The sequence below is a fragment of the Entelurus aequoreus genome, linkage group LG04 (genome assembly GCF_033978785.1).
Source record: "Entelurus aequoreus isolate RoL-2023_Sb linkage group LG04, RoL_Eaeq_v1.1, whole genome shotgun sequence".
Taxonomy (NCBI): domain Eukaryota; kingdom Metazoa; phylum Chordata; class Actinopteri; order Syngnathiformes; family Syngnathidae; genus Entelurus; species Entelurus aequoreus.
The window spans coordinates 81,928,875-81,952,767 of NC_084734.1; the positions used below are offsets into that span (position 1 = coordinate 81,928,875).

At 38.9% G+C, this 23,893-nt stretch overlaps 1 long non-coding RNA gene across 1 annotated transcript in view; it reads right to left on the reverse strand.

Annotated features, from left to right (window-relative positions):
- Positions 1-1,315: 1,315 nt before the first annotated feature.
- The window catches only part of LOC133648022 (uncharacterized), a 149,658-nt gene continuing 127,080 nt past the window's right edge, over positions 1,316-23,893 (reverse strand). Inside the window, exon 3 of the long non-coding RNA XR_009825822.1 lies at positions 1,316-1,668. This is a non-coding gene — a long non-coding RNA (uncharacterized LOC133648022). The remainder of the gene's footprint in view (positions 1,669-23,893) is intronic.

A 23,893-nucleotide genomic window follows, 5' to 3' on the forward strand; every position in this document is an offset into this window, starting at 1 on the left:
AATTCAAGGAAATACGGGTCTTAACTTTAAAGAAATACACTCTATACATTGCTAATGTGGTAAATGACTATTCTAGCTGCAAATATCTGGTTTTTGGTGCAATATCTACATAGGTGTATAGAGGCCCATTTCCAGCAACTATCACCCCAGTGTTCTAATGGTACAATGTGTTTGCTCATTGGCTCAGAAGGCTAATTGATGATTAGAAAACCCTTGTGCAATCATGTTCACACATCTGAAAACAGTTTAGCTCGTTACAGAAGCTACAAAACGGACCTTCCTTTGAGCAGATTGAGTTTCTGGAGCATCGCATTTGTGGGGTCAATTAAACGCTCAAAATGGCCAGAAAAAGAGAACTTTCATCTGAAACTCGACAGTCTATTCTTGTTCTTAGAAATGAAGGCTCAAACACAAAATTGTTTGGGTGACCCCAAACTTTTGAACGGTAGTGTAGTTCATGCACATTCAGATGAATTCTTCAAAATTACAATTAAACATTTTTTGGCCGGGGGCCGGGCTGTATATATGCGCACTAATTGACTAAAAGAGCACGCACTTGGCGCAATGATGTCATGTTATCGATGGAAAAATGCATTTTTAGACAATATGATTTGCCTGAGCGGCTAGGAGACCCCGAGAGTAACACGCGGTTGCCTTGTTGCCTTTCCATTAAGAACAATACATTTGTTTTTAGTATAAGTTTGCTGGTTTCAAAAAATGTAATGCCGAGCGCATATCATCATGTCAAGATAACGGCACTAGCATTTACTTCATTTAAGAATATTTTTCAACATATTGAGCTAAAAGGTCTCTTTTTTTTCTACCAAGAAAAGTGCACTTGTTATTAGTGAGAATATACTTATTTTAAGCTATTTTTGGGTTCATTGAAGTTAGCTAATTTGACTTGTTTTGAAAAGTCTTGACAAGCCAAATGTTCTTGTTCTATTGGCAGATCATTTTGCTTAGTTCAAATAAAATACCCCTAATTTTTGTATTTTTTTCCTTGTTTTTGAACACTGACTTTTTGCAGTGTGGGAGCACAGAGCTGTTGGACAATCCAACAGCTTTTACGTAATTCGGTCCGTAATGAAAGAGACCTCAGGGATAGGAGGTGTGAGGTGAGCTGCATCCAGTGCTGACCTTCTTTTCCTGCGTGACATGTCGACATAGCACAGACTTCAAGCGGCCGCGCCGAAGCCAGGTGGTGACAGCTCCTCTCTCAGTGGCGGCAGGGAGAGACCATCCATCCATCCATCCATCCATCCATCCTTCCATCCCCGCTCCACTACAAAGCCATTGTGTCAAGCAAAACAGTAACAGTCTTTTTAATCAAAACATTTGCCCCCGAGTTCAAATTCAACATATCAGCAAGTCGAGGCAGACTCAGATGAATGTGTGCGATGGAGGCACATTCCATGCCACCTCGGTGGGAGTCTACATAAACAGACAGTAAAAGAGCTGCCTGTTTGGGCAGAGTTCAAGCAGAAACGCTGCACTTTTACCACGCCGTGTGGGATCATTACTTGCAAAAGCAGCGGCTCAAGCTTGAGGATGAAGTGGCACTTTAGAACGTGTTTTATGAGACCCCTGAGACGCTCATGTCACACACCCGTTCCTCCTCGACAGCCATTAGGGGTCTGCTGATGCTGCTTAGTGGCAGGGAGGCTGCTGGATGTAGGAAAAAAAACAAAACCAGTGAAGTTGGCACATTGTGTCATTTGTAAATACAAACAGAATAGAATGATTCAATTGAATAGACGGCAAAGACAAGATATTTTTAATGTTCGAACTGAGAAACGTATTTTTTTTTTGCAAATAATCATTAGCTTAGAATTTATGGCAGCAACACATTGCAAAAAAGTTGGCACTGGGGAATTTTTACCACTGTGTTACATGGCCTTTCCTTTTAACAACACTCAGTAAATATTTGGGAACTGAGGAAACCAAATTTTTAGGCTTCTCAGGTGGAATTCTTTCCCATTCTTGCTTGATGTACAGCTTAAGTTGTTCAACAGTCCGGGGGTCTCCGTTGTGCTATTTTAGGCTTCATAACGCGCCACACATTTTCAATGGGAGACAGGTCTGGACTACAGGCAGGCCAGTCTAGTACCCGCACTCTTTTACTACGACGCCACGCTGTTGTAACACGTGGCTTGGCATTGTCTTGCTGAAATAAGCAGGGGCGTCCATGATAACGTTGCTTGGATGGCAACTTATGTTGCTCCAAAACCTGTATGTACCTTTCAGCTGTCACGTTGGGGGGTCGCAGCGTGCTGCGGGGTTGTTCTTCCAGTGCAAAGACGGCTCCGGACGACAGCGTGAAGGTAGGCTTGGATTTATTTAACATAAATAAATCACTACCATAACCACAAAAATACAACAAAAAAGGCAAGCGTGCCTAAAACACAAATGAAGCTGCTAGTTAACAGAAACTATGACATGGACTATGAAAACTTACTTGGTCAGAATGATACCTGAACTGGTGTGACATAAAGACAATGCAGGCAGAACGAGTGAAGAACAAAGGTAGACTTAAATAACAGTGACTTGATTGGTGAAAACAGGTGCGTGACTCAAAACGTAAAACAGGTGCGTGACGTGACAGGTGAAAACTAATGAGTAACCATGGAAACAAACAAACAAGGAAGTGAAACCAGGAACTAAGAAAGTGTCCAAAAAACAGCACATGGCCAAAACAGAAACATGATAAACAGACATGACATCAGCGTTAATTGCGCCTTCACAGATGTGTAAGTTACCCATGTCTTGGGCACTAATACACCCCCATACCATCACACATGCCGGATTTTCCACTTTGCGCCTATAACAATCCGGATGGTTCTTTTCCTCTTTGGTCTGGAGGACACGACGTCCACAGTTTCCAAAAACAATTTAAAATGTGGACTCGTCAGACCACAGAACACTTTTCCACTTTGTATCAGTCCATCTTAGATGAGCTCAGGCCCAGCGAAGCCGACTGCGTTTCTGGGTGTTGTTGATAAACGGTTTTCGCCTTGCATAGGAGAGTTTTAACTTGCACTTACAGATGTAGCGACCAACTGTAGTTACTGACAGTGGGTTTCTGAAGTGTTCCTGAGCCCATGTGGTGATATCCTTTACACACTGATGTCGCTTGTTGATGCAGTACAGCCTGAGGGATCAAAGGTCACGGGCTTAGCTGCTTACGTGCAGTGATTTCTCCAGATTCTCTGAACCCTTTGATGATATTACGGACCGTAGATGGTGAAATCCCTAAATTCCTTGCAATAGCTGGTTGAGAAAGGTTTTTCTTAAACTGTTCAACAATTTCCAACGCACCGATTTAAATAATACATTCCACTTTTCTGCTGCTCCCTAATTTCCGTTCTGCGTTTTCCAGCACACCTTCAACACATCCACAGTAGGGATGGGCGATACCACACTTTTAGGATTCGATACGATACCTATACTTTTTCTTGCATTTTCATCGATACCGATACCGATACCATTCATTTTTTATTGGCAATTTTTGTCAGTCAAAAATATTATTACTATTGTTATTATTTAAGACAACTCACAAGACAAATACAGACCATGTATACCACATTTATTATTGTCAATATATAATAAAAGTAAAATTAAAATAAATAACATAAATATGAAAAATAAATTGAATATAAACAAAAATATACACATTTTCACTTTTCTTATTTCTCAAAAAAAGTCTTGGTAGAAAAAGCTTAAAAAAACAATTATTCATAACAATGTTATGTTTCAAACCTCTTTGTGGAAGTAAACTTATAACACTTCTCTGAAGCAAAGTCAATCATTTCCTTATCACAATAAACTAGGATTTCCTTGTCCTATAAACCTGCATACAGTTCCCTGAGAAAATGAACTTGGAAAAATGATCTACAAAAATGTCTGACACCATCACACCTTTAGTGTACTCGAGATATGTCGTCACACGTCACACTTTACTGAAGTCTCAGATTGCTGTTGAGGAAAAGTAACAACGCTGTCGGCTGGCTGTGTGTGTGTTGCACGTTGACCACGCTCATTCGCTGTCTCTAGCTGTCACGTGACTGGGCCAGCTCTATACTCTGCCAGGTATAGGGTGTCCCAGCACATAGTAAGTTAAGTAAGTCATCAAAAACATCTGAAAGTGATGCTTGCACCCCCCACACGCCGTTTTTTGGTTTATATCAATACTTTTTTCAGAAAAGTCATGCCAAATGAGTAGCGTGTGAGTATCGATATATATCGATAACACAGGATCGATACGCACATCCCTAATCCACAGGTCTTGTGTCCTAACCGTCCTAATCGGAAGCGGATGCCGGTTCATGGTTCCGAAAGGCGAGCGGAAGTCACCGGTAAAAATGTCAGCTGTGTGGGATTATTTTACCCTACGAAACGAAAAAGATGAAGAGGTGGAGTGCAAAACATGCCACAAGAAAGTCAAGCGTGGTGGTAAAGTTGTAAGACATTTTAATACAACAAATCTGATCAAGCATTTAGCGAAATACCACCGTAAAGAATATGAAGAATTTCTAAAGAAAACTGACGGAAAGAAAAGGGTCCTAACCCAACTAACTCTGACAGGAACGTTGGCGAAGCGCGACATTCTGCCACTGAACCGGGGGAATAACTAGAGTCATTGCCGAGGAAATAATTCTGGATGATGAGCCGTCATCTCTCGTGAGTAAAGTGGACTTTCGACGCACCATCCAACACATCTCCCCATTATGCTCGGACTGCAGTCAGGGGGGGGGGGGGGGGGGCAAACAATTGAAGGGAGTGTGTAGATATATACACTACCGTTCAAAAGCTTGGGGTCACCCAAACAATTTTGTGTTTGAGCCTTCATTTCTAAGAACAAGAATAGACTGTCGAGTTTCAGATGAAAGTTCTCTTTTTCTGGCCATTTTGAGCGTTTAATTGACCCCACAAATGTGATGCTCCAGAAACTCAATCTGCTCAAAGGAAGGTCAGTTTTGTAGCTAAACTGTTTTAAGATGTGTGAACATGATTGCACAAGGGTTTTCTAATCATCAATTAGCCTTCTGAGCCAATGAGCAAACACATTGTACCATTAGAACACTGGAGTGATAGTTGCTGGAAATGGGCCTCTATACACCTATGTAGATATTGCACCAAAAAGCAGACATTTGCAGCTAGAATAGTCATTTACCACATTAGCAATGTATAGAGTGTATTTCTTTAAAGTTAAGACTAGTTTAAAGTTATCTTCATTGAAAATTACAGTGCTTTTCCTTCAAAGATAAGGACATTTCAATGTGACCCCAAACTTTTGAACGGTAGTGTATATATATATTTTTAAGTTTACACTTGTTCAAGAGCAAGTATTGATGCTGAGTTATAGACATTTTATCCCACTCAGGTTGTATGTGTGTTTTGCTTTTTTAAATAATGTTTACAGCATTATTTGAACTTTATACTGTTCACTTTTTTTACTCTTCAATGATTCCATTTCTGTTTGTCATGTATAATTTTGTCTATTTTGTGTTTATCCTTGAGTAAACAGGCCAGTTTCTTGTTACCAACCATTGTGTATTATTCAGCTGGCTAGTTGTTATCAAGAGTACTAAAACCCTTTTCAACATGAATCTGACAACTAAGTAGGCTAAAAAACTTTAAACTTTAATACATGCTCGGATAGGCCAGTATCGGAAGTGCAAAAACAACATCGGTATCTGATCGGAAGTGCAAAAACCTGGATCGGGACATCCCTAGTCCATGATAACGTCGCTTGGATGGCAACATATGTTGCTCCAAAACCTGTATGTACCTTCCAGCATTAATGGCGCCTTCACAGATGTGTAAGTTACCCATGCCTTGGGCACTAATACACCCCCATACCATCACACATGCTGGCTTTTACACTTTGCGCCTAGAACAGGGGTCGGCAACCCAAAATGTTGAAAGAGCCATATTGGACCAAAAATACAAAAACAAATCTGTCTGGAGCCGCAAAAAATTAAAAGCCATATTACATATACCGTAATTTCCGGACTATAAGCCGCTACTTTTTCCCCTCGTTCTTGTCCCTGCGGCTTATACAAGGGTGCGGCTTATTTACGGCCTGTTCTTCTCCGACACCGACGAAGAGGATTTCGGTGGTTTTAGTACGCAGGAGGAAGACGATGACACAATGATTAAAGACTGACTTTTCATATACCGGTAGGCTGGTTATTTTGATAACGTACAGGCGAGCACTTTGTATTACTTTGCACCGTTGTATTATTTGTACTCTGCACGAATGCTGTTCGCCATGTCAAAGATGTGAAAGTTTGATTGAATGATTGAAAGATTTATTGTTAATAAATGGGACGCTTTGCGTTCCCAAACAGTCATCTCTGTCCCGACAATCCCCTCCGTGGTAGCAGGAACCCCTTTATACTACGGTAATTACACATCAAAACCCTGCGGCTTATAGTCGGGTGCGGCTTATATATGGAGCAATCTGTATTTTCCCCTAAATTTGGCTGGTGCGGCTTATAGTCGGGTGCGGCTTATAGTCCGGAAATTACGGTAGATAGTGTGTCATGAGATATACATTGAATTAAGAGGACTTAAAGGAAACTAAACAAGCTCAAATATACTTACAAATGAGGCATAATGATGCAATATGTACATATAGCTAGCCTAAATAGATGTTAGCATCGATTAGCTTGCAGTCATGCAGTGACCAAACATGCCTGATTAGCACTCAATAACATCAACAGAACTCACCTTTGTGCATTCATGCACAACGTTAAAAGTTTGGTGGACAAAATGAGACAGAAAAAGAAGTGGCATAAAACACGTCCTAGAAAGTCGGAGAAAGTTATACACGTAAACAAACGACGGTGAGTTCAAGGACCGCCAAAATTAGTAGGACAAAACGACGCTCGCCAAATACTCGAATCAGTGAAGCATGTTTAAAATAAACATACAGAAACCATATTAACACAAAAAATATATTTTGTTCATACATTTTTGAAAAAGCTCCAGAGAGCCACTAGGGCGGCGCTAAAGAGCCGCATGAGGCTCTAGAGCCGCGGGTTAGCCGACCCCCGGCCTAGAACAATCCGGATGGCTCTTTTCCTCTTTGTTCCGGAGGACACGACGTCCACAGTTTCTAAAAACAATTTGAAATGTGGACTCGTCAGACCACAGAACACTTCTCCACTTTGCATCAGTCCATCGTAGATGGCGGCCTTTCTGGGTGTTGTTGATAAATGGCTTTCGCTTTGCATTGTAGAGTTTTAACTTGCCCTTACAGATGTAGCGACAAACTGTAGTTACTGACAGTGGTTTTCAGAAGTGTGCCTGAGCCCTCGTGTTGATATCCTTTACACACTGATGTCGGTTTTTGATGCAGTACCGCCTGAGGGATCCAAGATCACGGGCATCCAATGTTACGTGCAGTGATTTATCCAGATTCTCTGAACCTTTTGATGATATTACGGACCTGTGTTGTATAGTGTATTATTACTCTATATTGAAAGTGGATTTTATTTACACATATTTCCACGCTTTCGGGGGCCACACAAATTGATGTGGCAGCCAGATCTGGCCCCCGGGCCTTGAGTTTGACACCTGTGCTTTAAAGTGTAAATTTTAGTCAAACTCAAAATTGTAAAACTGCCCAGGCAATCGATTTTCGCAGTTACACTAAAAGAAAGGAGAAAAGTGCTCTTATTAAACAACAATATCTCTATAAATAGGTAGGGTGCACATCCACAATTGTCTTAATTCACCTTTATTACAAATGTTGACACATTTCAGGCACATTCAGTAGGTGAGTGTCTATGACAAACTTTTTCCACTGAGGGCCGCACACGGAAACATTTAAGCATGCGGGGGCCATTTTGATATTTTTCATTTTCAAATTATAACAAAATATATGGATTTTTTTTTTTTTTACCCTTTAGGGCTCCCGGGGACCATAAAGGGTCTCAGTCATTAAAACGTTAAAAATAAGTAAAATTATTATTATTATTTTTTATTTAACGCTTACAGTAAATCTCTATGTCAACTACAGGTTGATAAAAAGTAAAAAAAAAAAAAAAGCCTTTCTGTCAAAGACAACTTTGTTTTTTATAGCAAAACTGGAAATATGCAGTATTTAGTAATTAGAGCTCTAAAAGATCAATAATGCAGGACACCATTGGTTTTAATTCTTTAATATTTTTGAGAAATCAGTGAAAATATTAATAAAATCCCACTAAATATGTTTGGGATCCAAAAGGTCCCCCACTCATAAAGCGATACATTTTTATTATTATTTTTTTTTACTTTCAACACTTAAGTTACGAGATCAACTTCAGATATATCTGTCCATTTTACGTTTGAACTATTATTTTGGTTGTTTTTATGCTCTTTTTTCAAAGAAATCTTTGATGTTTTTATATGGCAACCACACAATATATGCAATATTTTTTCCACATAAAACATTTTAAAGTGACATTTTTGAAGTAATTGGAGCCTTGAATAGGTCAATAATTCATTATAGCTAGGGATGTCCGATAATGGCTTTTTGCCAATATCCGATATGCCGATATTGTCCAACTCTTTAATTACCGATACCGATATTAACCGATACCGATATCAACCGATATATACAGTCGTGGAATTAACACATTATTATGCCTAATTTGGACAACCAGGTATGGTGAAGATAAGGTACTTTTTTAAAAAAATTAATCAAATAAAATAAGATAAATAAATTAAAAACACTTTCTTGAATAAAAAAGAAAGTAAAACAATATAAAAACAGTTACATAGAAACTAGTAATTAATGAAAATTTGTAAAATTAACTGTTAAAGCTTAGTATTATTAGTGGACCAGCAGCACGCACAATCATGTGCGCTTACGGACTGTATCCCTTGCAGACTGTATTGATATATATTGATATATAATGTAGGAACCAGAATATTAATAACAGAAAGAAACAACCCTTTTGTGTGAATGAGTGTGAATGGGGGAGGGAGGTTTTTTGGGTTGGTGCACTAATTGTAAGTGTATCTTGTGTTTTTTATGTGGATTTAATAAAAAAAATATATTAAAAAAACCCGATACGGATAATAAAAAAAACGATACCGATAATTTCCGATATTACATTTTAACGCATTTATCGGCCGATAATATCGGCAGACCGATATTATCTAATTATAACATGGATTTTTTTGTCTTTTTTTTTTTTTGGAGCAATGGCAAAAAAAAAGAAAAATAAAGAAAGACAAAAGAGAAAAAAAACAGATAGGGTGGCAGCTTTGTGTCAACATTGCAACTTTTTCTCGTTAGATTTCACCTCATTCCACTTTTTTAAGTGTTTTTTTTTTATTTTTGCAATACTATCCATTTTGCAATTTTTGCAGAATGTGTAGCGGGCCGGTAAACAATTAGCTGCGGGCCGCAAATGGTCCCCGGGCCGCACTTTGGACACCACCGGTCTATGACGTTGTTCAATTTGGTGTTCATACCATTGAATAAAGAGATCTGCACTCTATTGTGACCTATGTTGGTTGTTCAGTGTGCTGGAAGGCTCTACCTGCGTCTCTGTGTTTTGCAGGGCCACAAAAGGATTTTGACAGGATTTCCCTTCCATTCTCCGCATGCTTCAATGTCTGGACGCGGAATTTGTCGTGTCTGCATTTGTTTGAAGTCAATATGAAGCCCATTATTGGAAAGTCTGCATTCATATTGACATTGGTGCACATCCAGGCCCATCAAAGTGCTCTGGGTTGCCCACATGACTTCACTCAGACAAAAGGTGAGCGTGTGTGTTTACGTGTGTGAGCGCACCACTAATTAGAGGGTCAGAGCATTGCTGCGACTTCAAAGAGCAAATGAGCAGTGCTTGACAATGAGTGATGTTTCCCCGAAAAACGGACAGGTGTTAGTCCGTCTCGTACGGTTTCAGACACCAGCAGAGAGACGGACATGGTGGACATCTGTACAGTTGCTAGGCTGGTGTGACATCAAGCCACAAACAAAGGCCTGCATACTGTAGTTCTGCCGGGCTCCGTGCACATATTCCCACTTAACAGCAAAACAAACAATGACAGGGTGGACGTGGAATTACAGACACCTCACCCAGCATGTGTGAAAATAAATCTGCTCAAGGGTGGAGACTTGTGTGTCTTCAAGGATCACGGTAATTGACATAGCCGTGCCACGTGCAGGACAGTAATTACGCTGTCTAATAATTTGGACATTTTATTACAACAAGTCACGCACTCACTCTGGGCGCCATGAAAACACACCTTTTTTATTTGATTGGTGTCAATAGGACTTTCACATTCACACTACTGGTTCAGTACTTTGGACCTGCTTAGACTGCGTGTGCAATTGAAAAGTGGTGCTGACCGCCGTATTTTAATGAGGATTTGGTGTGTACTAGTGTTGTCCCGATACCAATATTTTGGTACCGTTATTTCAAAACAGTTCTGTACTTTTTGATACTTTTCTAAATAAAGGGGACCACAAAAAATGGCATCATTGGCTTAATTTAACAAAAAAATCTCACGGTGCATTAAACATATGTTTCTTATTGCAAGTTTGTCCTTAAATAAAATAGTGAACATACGAGACAACTCGTCTTTTAGTAGTAAGTAAGCAAACAAAGGCTCCTAATTTAGCTGCCGACATATGCAGTAACATATTGTGTCATTTTCCATTCTATTATTTTGTCAATATTATTAAGGACAAGTGGTAGAAAATGAATGACTAATCTACTTGTTCATTTACTATTAATATTTGGTTACTTTCTGTTTTAACATGTTCTATCTGCACTTCTGTTAAAATGTAATACTCACTTATTCTTCTGTTAATTGGATGATTTAAATTTGTTTTGAATGATACCACAAATTTAGGTATTAATTTGATACCAAGTAGTTACAGGATCTAGGGCTGCAACAACTAATCGATTAAAATCGATTATTAAAATAGTTGCCGATTAATTTAGTCATCGATTCGTTGGATCTATGCTATGCGCAGAGTTTTTTTTTTTTTTTTTAATATATATATATATATATATATATATATATATATATTTTTTTTTTAATAAACCTTTATTTATAAACGGCAACATTTACAAACAGCTGAGAAACAATAATCAAAATAAGTATGGTGCCAGTATGCTGTTTTTTTTCAATAAAATACTGGATAGGATAGAAATGTAGTTTGTCTCTTTTATCCGATTATTAATCGATTAATCAAAGTAATAATCGACAGATTAACCGATTATCAAATTAATCGTTAGTTGCAGCCCTAACAGGATCATACGTTGGTCATATTCAAAGTCCTCATGTGTCTAAGGACGTATTTCCCGAGTTAATAAACATTAAAATATATATTTTTTTAAAGATATGATGCCAAAAAGTATCGATGTAATCATAGTAGAATAGACTAGACACGCTCCTGTACTTGGTATCATTACAGTGGATGTCAGGTGTAGATCCACCAATGGCATTTGTTTACATTGTGACGCCAGTGAGCTACGGTGTGTAGTGAAGCATGTTTAGCTATTCCTCCTCCTGCAGGGATGATACTTGTAAGAAACTTACTTCATTTGTCGCCATGGAGGCGAGTATTAGTGATTTAGAAGTAGCTAAAACACTGCAGACTGCAGATGGACTTTAGCCGCTAACTAGCTAGCCATGTTTTAAAGCACCTCTTCCTGAGGGCGTTTCATTGTTATAACTTCAATTTTATCGTCAGTTTTTAAACCAAAATGCGTCCGTTCTCCCTTTTCTGTCTACACACTGTGTCTGCTTGTAAGTACTCTGAGATTGTGCGCTGCCGAACATGCTCCTCTGCTCATAAACCAGCAATGACACGACGTGACAAGGGGCGGTGGGGGGACCGGTACTTTTTAGAGGCGGTATAGTACCGAATATGATTAATTAGTATTGGGGTACTATACTAATACCGGTATACCGTACAACCCTAGTGTATATAGCTCGGTTGGTAGAGTGGCCGTGCCAGAAACTTGAGGGTTCCAGGTTCGATCCCCGCTTCCGCCATCCTAGTCACTGCCGTTAGGTCCTTGGGCAAGACACTTTACCCACCTGCTCCCAGTGCCACCCACGCTGGTTTAAATGTAACTTAGATATTGGGTTTCACTATATGTAAAAGTGCTTTGAGTCACTAGAGAAAAGTGCTATATAAATATAATTCACTTCTAATATACAGGGCATCACTACCAAGACACTCATTTACTGCACATTCATGTTTTCATGCTCCTACCTGTGGCGTTTTGCTACTTTTTCAAACAAACAGGTGACATCTACCACTTTTTATGGGCATTTTAGAAGCAGTCGTGCAGTGCATCTACATTGACACTGAAGGTGCACGGGAGGGAGGCTGCACTACTTTGCCCAAGACGCAAAAAATGCATACTTCAAGAATTCTTAATCACATACACTACCGTTCAAAAGTTTGGTGTCACATTGAAATGTCCTTAATTTTGAAGGAAAAGCACTGTACTTTTCAATGAAGATAACTTTAAACTAGTCTTAACTTTAAAGAAATACACTCTATACATTGCTAATGTGGTAAATGACTATTCTAGCTGCAAATGTCTGGTTTTTGGTGCAATATCTACATAGGTGTATAGAGGCCCATTTCCAGCAACTATCACTCCAGTGTTCTAATGGTACAATGTGTTTGCTCATTGGCTCAGAAGGCTAATTGAAGGCTAATTGATGATTAGAAAACCCTTGTGCCATCATGTTCACACATCTGAAAACAGTTTAGCTCGTTACAGAAGCTACAAAACTGACCTGCCTTTGAGCAGATTGAGTTTCTGGAGCATCACATTTGTGGGGTCAATTAAACGCTCAAAATGGCCAGAAAAAGAGAACTTTCATCTGAAACTCGACAGTCAATTCTTGAAGGCTATTCCACAAAATTGTTTGGGTGACCCCAAACTTTTGAACGGTAGTGTAGGATATATGTTAGTAATATATATTTGATGTGTAAAAATGGTGTAATGATAAATATGACCAGTAGATGGCAGTCACACATAAGCGATACATGTAGACTGCAAGATGATGTCAGTAAACAACGCCAAAACTTTAAATGTTCCGTTGAGTATATAGAAGATTACACACGGCACTCAGAAATCTGTCAAAATGTTTTTAGTACGACTTTGGTTAGGTATGAAGCCGTACCACTTGATGGATTGTCAACATACGAGTAATATTATTGCGTGTGTACAATGACCGCACAATGGCACCCATTAGCAGACATATTATCTGGCGTTTTGTTTCACAATATTATTAAAAAGCAACTTTTCTTACCTTCTGGTACCTGCTGATGTGTTTTTGGGATTTGCATAAGTCCTCAAAATTTGCGCGCGTCCGTCATTGTAGTCCGTACGGACACCGTAGTCGATAAGCTTCTTCTTTTTCTCTATCTTCTCGTTAGGGGGCATTCAGCTGTTGCCATTTCTAATATAAAGTAGTGTAATGTTCTAACTTATAGCTGTCATTAGACTCGCTATGAAAGCGCTAAAAACTACCGGTATAGTGAGTTTACATTATTCACCCACGGAACTTCAGTTATCAAAGAGTTCCGGTCGGACGGTTTTTCACGGGACACATTATTGTTGTTGCACTAGTGAGCCACGGATGAGGAGATGCTGCTCCGTTATTGATTGAAGTAAAGTGTGAATGTCATTAAAACAGTTCTTTTGACACTTCTTCCACTCCCGTCCTTGCACGCTACACCGCTACCACAAAGATGACGGGGAGAAGACGTGTTCGATGTGGAGCCACGTAAATAAGACCTCGCACAAAACGGCGCATTCGGGGGCAACTGTCAGAAAGCGACTTGAAGATGATCTGTAAAACATAATCTATGCAACATTTTGATTCAGCTTCAGACAGATCATCTAATCATCATGATTGACCATCTACACCAGGGGTCCCCAAACTACGGCCCGCGGGCCCGGATACGGCCCCCCAGCGTCCAAAATCCGGCCCGCGGGAAGTCCCAAGTGAAAATTATATATATATATATATTTTTATTTATTTTATTTAAAAAAAAAATATTTGTCCTTACTAGTCCATTTTCTACCGTCTCCTAGCCACTCAGGCAAATCATATTGTCTAAAAATGCATTTTATCATCGATAACGTGACATGCAGCAAGTGTGCTCTTTAAGTCAATTAGTGCGTGAGGAATATATATGTATGAATACATATATATATATATATATATATATATATATATATATATATATATATATATATATATATATATATATATATATATATATATATATATATATATATATATATATATATATATATATATACACACACACATATACACATATATATACATATATACACATATACATATACAGTATATATGCACTACCGTTCAAAAGTTTGGGGTCACATTGAAATGTCCTTATTTTTGAAGGAAAAGCACTGTACTTTTCAATGAAGATAACTTTAAACTAGTCTTAACTTTAAAGAAATACACTCTATACATTGCTAATGTGGTAAATGACTATTCTAGCTGCAAATGTCTGGTTTTTGGTGCAATATCTACATATATAGAGGCCCATTTCCAGCAACTATCACTCCAGTGTTCTAATGGTACAATGTGTTTGCTCATTGGCTCAGAAGGCTAATTGATGATTAGAAAACCCTTGTGCAATCATGTTCACACATCTGAAAACAGTTTAGCTCGTTACAGAAGCTACAAAACTGACCTTCCTTTGAGCAGATTGAGTTTCTGGAGCATCACATTTGTGGGGTCAATTAAACGCTCAAAATGGCCAGAAAAAGAGAACTTTCATCTGAAACTCGACAGTCTATTCTTGTTCTTAGGAATAAAGGCTATTCCACAAAATTGTTTGGGTGACCCCAAACTTTTGAACGGTAGTGTATATATTTGGGGGGCCCCCAGCCAAATTGTTTTACCCCAATGCGGCCTCGGAGTCAAAAAGTTTGGGGACCCCTGATCTACACTGACGATTACTAATTTATCCAACTTAAAGTGGCAATTGTGTAGTTTAGGACAATTGGCCCCACTGTGGATTGGACTCTCACATTATTAACCGCATCCACTCGGCATCCATTGCACCGGTCACCCGGTTTCTCATTGTTCCCATTGGGTTGAGTTTTTTCTTGCCCGGATGTGGGATCTGAGCCGAGGATGTCGTTACGGCTTGTGCCGCTCTTTAAGACATTTGTGATCAAGGGCTGTATGAGTAAACTTTGATTGATTGATTGAGTTGACTGCAAAATATTAACTTCTTTCTATAATGCTTGTCCTTATCGGGGTCGCAGATGTGCTGGAGTCTATTGCTGCTGTTAAGTCTAGACCAGTGGTTCTTAACCTGGGTTCGATCGAACCCTAGGGGTTCGGTGAGTCTGCCTCAGAGGTTCGGCGGAGCCTCCAACACGGAGGACTCATCGTGTAAATAACAACTTTTACCGATCGGCGTATTATGGATACCCCCAAACAATGTTCCCTCTAATTTTCCATATGCGTGAGCAAACACAGGAGCACATGTGAGCAACATCAGACGTGCACATTCACTGTGGCCACACCCGCAGCACACCTGTCCCAAACCTGACTAAATAACAAGTTCAATGTTTTATTATTATAATCAAATGACAGCAGTCATTTCCATGAGATTATTTTCTAATATAAGTGTTTTGGCCCACTTACAATGACAATAACAAAACTTTTTTTTTTTTCAGGAGCTGTGTACTAGTATTGTATGTCTGGGTGTGGGTCCTGCTTTGGAAATAATTTGTACCCCTTTCAGATATCGCATTTAGTTCCCACTTAAACATTCACATGTTGCACAATGAGATGTAAACATGGGATCATGTGTACATTCCTGTAACTTTCGGTCTCTAAAATTAGTATTTCTTTAATAGAATAACATCATTTCATGATTAATATTCAATCAATCAATCAATCAATGTTTATTTATATAGCCCTAAATCACTAGTGTCTCAAAGGGCTGTACAAGCCACAACGACATCCTCGGTGTCGAGTGGGTCTGATATAATATTGTGAAAGTCCAACACATCAGCGAAAGTCCAGTCCATGGTGGGGCCAGCGGGAACCATCCCGAGTGGAGACGGGTCAGCAGCGTAGAGACGTCCCCATCTGATGGACAGGCTAGCGGTCCACCCCGGAGCAGAGTAGAAAAGAAAAGAAAAGAAACGGCAGATCAACTGGTCTAAAAAGGGAGTCTATTTAAAGGCTAGAGTATACAAATGAGTTTTAAGATGAGACTTAAATGCTTCTACTGAGGTAGCATCTCTAACTTTTACCGGGAGGGCATTCCATAGTATTGGAGCCCGAATAGAAAACGCTCTATAGCCCGCAGACTTTTTTTGGGCTCTGGGAATCACTAATAAGCCGGAGTTCTTTGAACGCAGATTTCTTGCCGGGACATATGGTACAATACAATCGTCAAGATAGGCAGGAGCTTGACCGTGTAGTATTTTATACGTAAGTAGTAAAACCTTAAAGTCGCATCTTAGGTGCACAGGAAGCCAGTGCAAGTGAGCCAGTATAGGCGTAATATGATCAAACTTTCTTGTTTTTGTCAAAAGTCTAGCAGCCGCATTTTGTACCATCTGTAATCTTTTAATGCTAGACATAGGGAGGCCCGAAAATAATACGTTACAGTAATCGAGACGAGATGTAACGAACGCATGGATAATGATCTCAGCATCGCTTGTGGACAAAATGGAACGAATTTTAGCGATATTACGGAGATGAAAGAAGGCCGTTTTAGTAACACTCTTAATGTGTGACTCAAACGAGAGAGTTGGGTCGAAGATAATACCCAGATTCTTTACCGAGTCGCCTTGTTTAATTGTTTGGTTGTCAAATGTTAAGGTGGTATTATTAAATAGATGTTGGTGTTGAGCAGGACCGATAATCAGCATTTCCGTTTTCTTAGCGTTGAGTTGCAAAAAGTTAGCGGACATCCATTGTTTAATTTCATTAAGACACGCCTCCAGCTGACTACAATCCGGCGTGTTGGTCAGCTTTAGGGGCATGTAGAGTTGGGTGTCATCAGCATAACAGTGAAAGCTAACACCGTATTTGCGTATAATGTCCCCTAGCGGCAGCATGTAAATACTAAAGAGTGCAGGGCCAAGAACTGAACCCTGGGGAACTCCGCACGTTACCTTAACATAGTCCGAGGTCACATTGTTATGGGAGACACACTGCATCCTGTCAGTAAGATAAGAGTTAAACCAAGACAAGGCTAAGTCTGACATCCCAATACGCGTTTTGATACGCTCTAATAAAATATTATGATCAACAGTATCGAAAGCGGCGCTAAGATCAAGAAGCAGCAACATAGATGAAGCATCAGAATCCATCGTCAGCAATAGATCATTAGTCATTTTTGCGAGGGCTGTCTCCGTAGAGTGATTTGCCCTGAAACCGGATTGAAAAGGTTCACAGAGATTGTTAGTCACTAAGTGTTCATTTAGCTGCTGTGCGACAATTTTTTCGAGAATTTTCGAGATAAACGGTAGGTGGGACACCGGCCGGTAGTTTACCATGAGGTCAGGATCGAGGTTAGGTCTTTTGAGTAGAGGATGAATAACCGCTTTTTTGAATGCTAGAGGAACAGTACCAGAGGAAAGTGATAGGTTTATAATATTTAACACTGATGGACCTAATAAAACAAAAAGCTCCTTGATAAGTTTCCCAGGAATTGGGTCAAGTAAACATGTTGTTTGTTTTGTCCCATTTACACATTTTAACAATTCCTCCAATGTTATTTCATCAAAGAGAGAGAAACTATTTTGGAGGGCAATGTCCGTCGTATATACAGTCATATTTGTGTTAATAGAACCCAGTTGTAGCTGAGATGCATTGTCTTTAATCTCTTTTCTGATGAGTTCAATTTTCTTATTAAAGAAATTCATAAAGTCATCTGCTGAGTGGGTGGAGCTACTGGGAGGAGTCCCTTGTTGGGTTAGCGATGCTACTGTACTAAACAAAAATTTAGGATCATTTTTGTTGAGGTGGATGAGATTTGAGTAATATTTAGCTTTAGCTGAGGTAAGCATGCGTTTATAAGTTATTAAACTATCACTCCATGCTTGATGGAAAACCTCAAGTTTAGTCGCACGCCATTTGCGTTCTAGTTTTCTACATGATAATTTCTGGGCTTTAGTTTCTTCTGTAAACCATGGGGTACGCCTTTTAGGGGCCCTTTTTAGCTTTAGCGGTGCTACAATATCAATGGTGTCGCGCAGGGCGTCGTTAAAGTTGTTAGTGAGGTTATCAATAGAGCCCACATAATTTGGGAAAGGTGCCATTACTGAAGGCAGTAGGTCAGTAAGAGTCGTCGTTGTGGCAGTATTAATGTTGCGGCTGCTATAGTAGTTATTATTATTATTATTAGTTTGTTGACAATGAGTCCGAACTTCGAATTTTATAAGGTAATGATCGGACATTACTTTAGTGTACGGGAGTATCGTAACTTTAGAGGTGGTGACACCCCTGACAAGCACTAGATCTATCGTATTACCGTTGCGATGCGTGGGTTCATTTATTATTTGTGTAAGACCACAGCTATCAATTATAGTCTGGAGCGCCATGCATGGAGGGTCCGATGGGGTATTCATATGGATGTTAAAGTCTCCCATTATGATTATATTGTCGGCGTGCGTCACTAGATCAGCAACGAACTCTGAAAATTCATTGATAAAGTCCGAATAGGGCCCAGGGGGGCGGTAGATGACAGCCAGGTGGAGAGGCAGCGGTGTGACAAACCTCATAGTGAGCACCTCAAACGAGTTATATTTATTATTTAGGTCCGAGGTAAGGCTAAAGTTTTTGTTGTATATTAGTGCAACACCCCCACCCCTTTTAATGGGGCGGGCAATATGCGTTCCCGCATAGCCAGGAGGAGACGCCTCACCCAGCGCAAAAAATTCGTCTGGTTTGAGCCAGGTCTCGGCTAAACCAACGACATCAAGATTGTTGTCTCTGATGACTTCATTAACTAATAACATTTTGGAAGACAATGACCTTATGTTTAAAAAGCCCATATTATAGGTAGTGGGCTGTTTTGAGGAGTTTTTGTTGAAAGTATCCGTAGTAGCAATATTAATAATGTTACGTTTATTATGCATAGTGCACTTTAAATAATTTCGACCATATCTAGGAATTGATATGACAGGAATTTTTAGATTGTTTGCCACCTCAGTAAAATGCATGTCCACCTCTGACGCAGAAAAAACCTTATGTGAGTTGTATATTATTCTAGAAGAATTGCTATGTGTGCAGGGATTATCCAGCCTGGCGCTGGCTAGTTCTAGCTTAACAGACTCCTTATTAGCGCTTCTTTGTGGATTAGCATTTAGCTTTTTCGTTAGCCCCGCTAACAACAAAGCATTTAGCTTTGTTGTTAGCCCCGCCCGACACCCCCGCTTCTGCTTCCGAGCGCACCGCTTACGTCTCTTTCGCTGACCGTCTCCGCTGGTAGTCGACGCCGCTGCTTCAAAGGCCACTGCTGGATGTAGCTCGCGAAGAATTCCCAAGCTAGCGAGTAGGTCCACCGTACACGCATCTTTCAGCCCAAAATGGCCCGATCTCTCCACATCCAGAATTGTAAGTCGGTCGTAAGTGATCACGGAGTGAACACGCTGTGAGCCAGCCATGAAATTGACTGAATTGAGGGGTATTTTTGCCCTCACTTCCAGGAGCGCTCGCACGAAGCCGCTGCTCTGAAGCGCAGCCATATTCATAAATTAAGATTAAATTAAGAAAAACTATGTTTTATCTTTCACTAAAGAAGGGTTCGGTGAATAAGCATAGGAAACTGGTGAGGTTCGGTACCTCCTACAAGGTTAAGAACCACTGGTCTAGACCATAAGTCCACATTGAGAGACAATGAGAGAAACTGTAAACCAGGGGTCACCAACCTTTTTGAAACCAAGAGCTACTTCTTGGGTACTGATTAATGCGAAGGGCTACCAGTTTGATACACACTTAAATAAATTGCCAGAAATAGCCAATTTGCTCAATTTTCCTTTAACTCTATGTTATTATTAATAATTAATGATATTTACACTTAATTGAACGGTTTAAAAGAGGAGAAAACACGAAAAAAATGACAATTAAATTTTGAAACATAGTTTGTCTTCAATTTCGACTCTTTAAAATTCAAAATTCAACCGAAAAAAAGAAGAGAAAAACTAGCTAATTCGAATCTTTTTGAAAAAATTAAAATAAGAATTTATGGAACATCATTAGTCATTTTTCCTGATTAAGATTAATTTTAGAATTTTGATGACATGTTTTAAACTGGTTAAAATCCAATCTACACTTTGTTAGAATATATAACAAATTGGACCAAGCTATATTTCTAACAAAGACAAATCATTATTTCTTCTAGATTTTCCAGAACAAAAATTTTAAAAGAAATTCAAAAGACTTTGAAATAAGATTTAAAGTTGATTCTACAGATTTTCTGGATTTGCCAGATTAATTATTTTGAATTTTAATCATAATAAATTTGAAGAAATATTTCACAAATATTCTTTGTCGAAAAAACAGAAGCTAAAATGAAAAATTAAATTATAATTTATTTATTATTCTTTACAATGAAAAAAATTAATTTACTTGAACATTGATTTAAATTGTCAGGAAAGAAGCAGAAGGAATATGACAGGTAAAAAGGTATATGTGTTTAAAAATCCTAAAATCATTTTTAAGGTTGGATTTTTTCTCTAAAATTGTCTTTCTGAAAGTTATAAGAAGCAAAGTAAAAAAATTAATGAATTTATTTAAACAAGTGAAGACCAAGTCTTTTAAATATTTTCTTGGATTTTGAAATTCTATTTGAGTTTTGTCTCTCTTAGAATTAAAAATGTCGGGCAAAGCGAGACCAGCTTGTTAGTAAATAAATAAAATTTAAAAAATAGAGGCAGCTCACTGGTAAGTGCTGCTATTTGAGCTATTTTTAGAACAGGCCGGCGGGCTACTCATCTGGTCCTTACGGGCTACCTGGTGCCCTCGGGCACAGCGTTGGTGACCCCTGCTGTAAACTGTAGCCACAATAATAATATGCAATATTAACTTGTAATAGCTGTTGCACATTTACAACTCACCGCAGTCATGCTGGTGATACGTTGTCATGCAATTACACCGCTGTCCGGAAATAACCCCAAAATGTCTTCCATCACCATCATTTCTCTGACAGAAGAGTGGCAGTGAAAAAAAATCAGCTTCAAACTACGACTGGGTAATGGTTTTGTTTTTCGTTCCCTTTTCAAATGTGAAAGTCCAATTGACCGTTTTCCCATTTCTGGATGGAAAGGTTCTGGAGTTGTCCCTGCAGAAGACATTCCTGTGCAGGTACTTAAGGGATGTTTCCATTTCTCCAATGTGATCCACAGGGCCAAAAAGTCAAGACTGTGACTGAGAGTGGAATAAATAGAAGAGTGGGTGGATGTGCCATCACATGGGGATGTTGGAGGAAAGCGAGTCACCCAAGGAGGTGAATTAAGGTAGAATGATGCATATGAGCGCGGAGGGAACCCACCTGCAAAAAGTTTGCAGGTGGCGGTGTCATCAAAGTTTTTCATGCCCAGGGTTACCAAAACAAACAGGGTAAATGTTTGGTTAGGTTTCTAGAAGGAATGTAAGGGACACCGTCTGGAGCGACAATGGGCTGGCTGCTGTAGTCATAGCATATTTTTTTTAACCTTATCTTACATCCCTAAGAATCCAAGCCGTGTACACACTTACATGTCTTTGCAGCGCAGACTGGCGGTAGACTGGCGGTAGACTGGCAAAACCAGAAGCAAACAGAAAGAAGCTATTCGCCAGGGTCTATTTTTAAATTGTAAAAGGGTACATAAACTTGGGAATTATCGCTGCCTCATAAATTGTACAAACGCAGCATAACCCCTCAGAGACAGCCCTGAATGACAACCATATTAGTTCTAGTGCTTGCATGGTGGATCAGTGGTTTGCAACATTAGCGGTGAGAAGCAACCTTTGACAAAGCAGGTGCCACAAAGCATGCTGAGAAATTAGAAGCACCCCTACGAGGGAGTCATATTTTAAATGGATTATTTGAATTGTATTGTGTTGCTTCAATAATTAGTTTAATGAGTTTAAATAATTAAGTACAGCATTAATACAGTATCTAATAGGAAGGGCTTTGGGAACCTGCTCTGCCAAAGGTGGGGCGGAGCGTGGTGGCGCCACCCATATCCATCGTATAATAGACCCGGTCAACATCTCCACAGTGACAGGCGCAATGAAGTGTCAGCGCATTTAATCCACCATTACTTTTTAAATACTAATTTTCACTATTTTTTGGGAAAAAACGTTTGCAAACGTCATATATGTAGCGAGCTATGATACACTGAAATTGCCGTATTTTGATATTCACAGTGGGATATGTATAATAATAAAATATTCAGACTGGTAGACAGGTATTGTAGCACATGTAGACACTATTTTATTTTTCTATTTATAATATATACATATTAACCTAAACTTTAAAGTCAAAGTTAAGTTAAAGTTAAAGTACCAATTATTGTCACACACACACTAGGTGTGGTGAAATTTGTCCTCTGCATTTGACCCATCCCCTGGTTCACCCCCTGGGAGGTGAGGGGAGCAGTGGGCAGCAGCGGGAATCATTTTTGGTGATTTAACCCCCAATTCCAACCCTTGATGCTGAGTGCCAAGCAGGGAGGTAATGGGTCCCATTGTTACAGTCTTTAATAACCTATTCCAGTTATACCTTTCTTTATAAATGTTGTTGTTGTGTTACTCATTGGGCTAAATCTGGTACTAATTTTGTGCCATTTCATTTGTGCTGGTAAGACAAAGGTCCTTGAATACATACATACATACATACATACATACATACATACATACATACATATACGTATATACAGTACAGACCAAAGGTTTGGACACACTTTGTCATTTCAATGTGTTTTCTTTGATTTCATGACTATTTACATTGTAGATTGTCACTGAAGGCATCAAAACTATGACACCTGTGAAGTGAAAACCATTTCAGGTGACTACCTCTTGAAGCTCATCCAGAGAATGCCAAGGGTGTGCAAAGCAGTAATCAGAGCAAAGGGTGGCTATTTTGAAGAAATTACAATATAAAACATGTTTTCAGTTATTTCACCTTTTTTTGTTAAGTACATAACTCCACATGTGTTCATTCATAGTTTTGATGCCTTCAGTGACAATCTACAATGTAAATAGTCATGAAAATAAAGAAAACGCATTGAATGAGAAGGTGTGTCCAAACTTTTGGTCTGTACTGTATATTTAAAAACTTTTAAAAGCTATCAAAGATTATATATATATATATATATATATATATATATATATATATATATATATATATATATATATATATATATATATATATATATATATATATATATATATATATATATATATATATATATATATATATTAGGGCTGTGAATCTTTGGGTGTCCCACGATTCGATTCAATATCGATTCTTGGGGTCACGATTCGATTCAAAATCGATTTTTTTTTTCAATTCAACACGATTCTCGATTCAAAAACGATTTTTTTTCCCCATTCAAAAGGATTCTTTATTCATTCAACACATAGGATTTCAGCAGGATCTACCCCAGTCTGCTGACATGCAAGCAGAGTAGTAGATTTTTGTAAAAAGCTTTTATAATTGTAAAGGACAATGTTTTATCAACTGATTGCAATAATGTAAATTTGTTTTAACTATTAAATGAACCAAAAATATGACTTATTTTATCTTTGTGAAAATATTGGACACAGTGTGTTGTCAAGCTTATGAGATGCGATGCAAGTGTAAGCCACTCTGACACTATTGTTCTTTTTTTTTTTTTTTATAAATGTC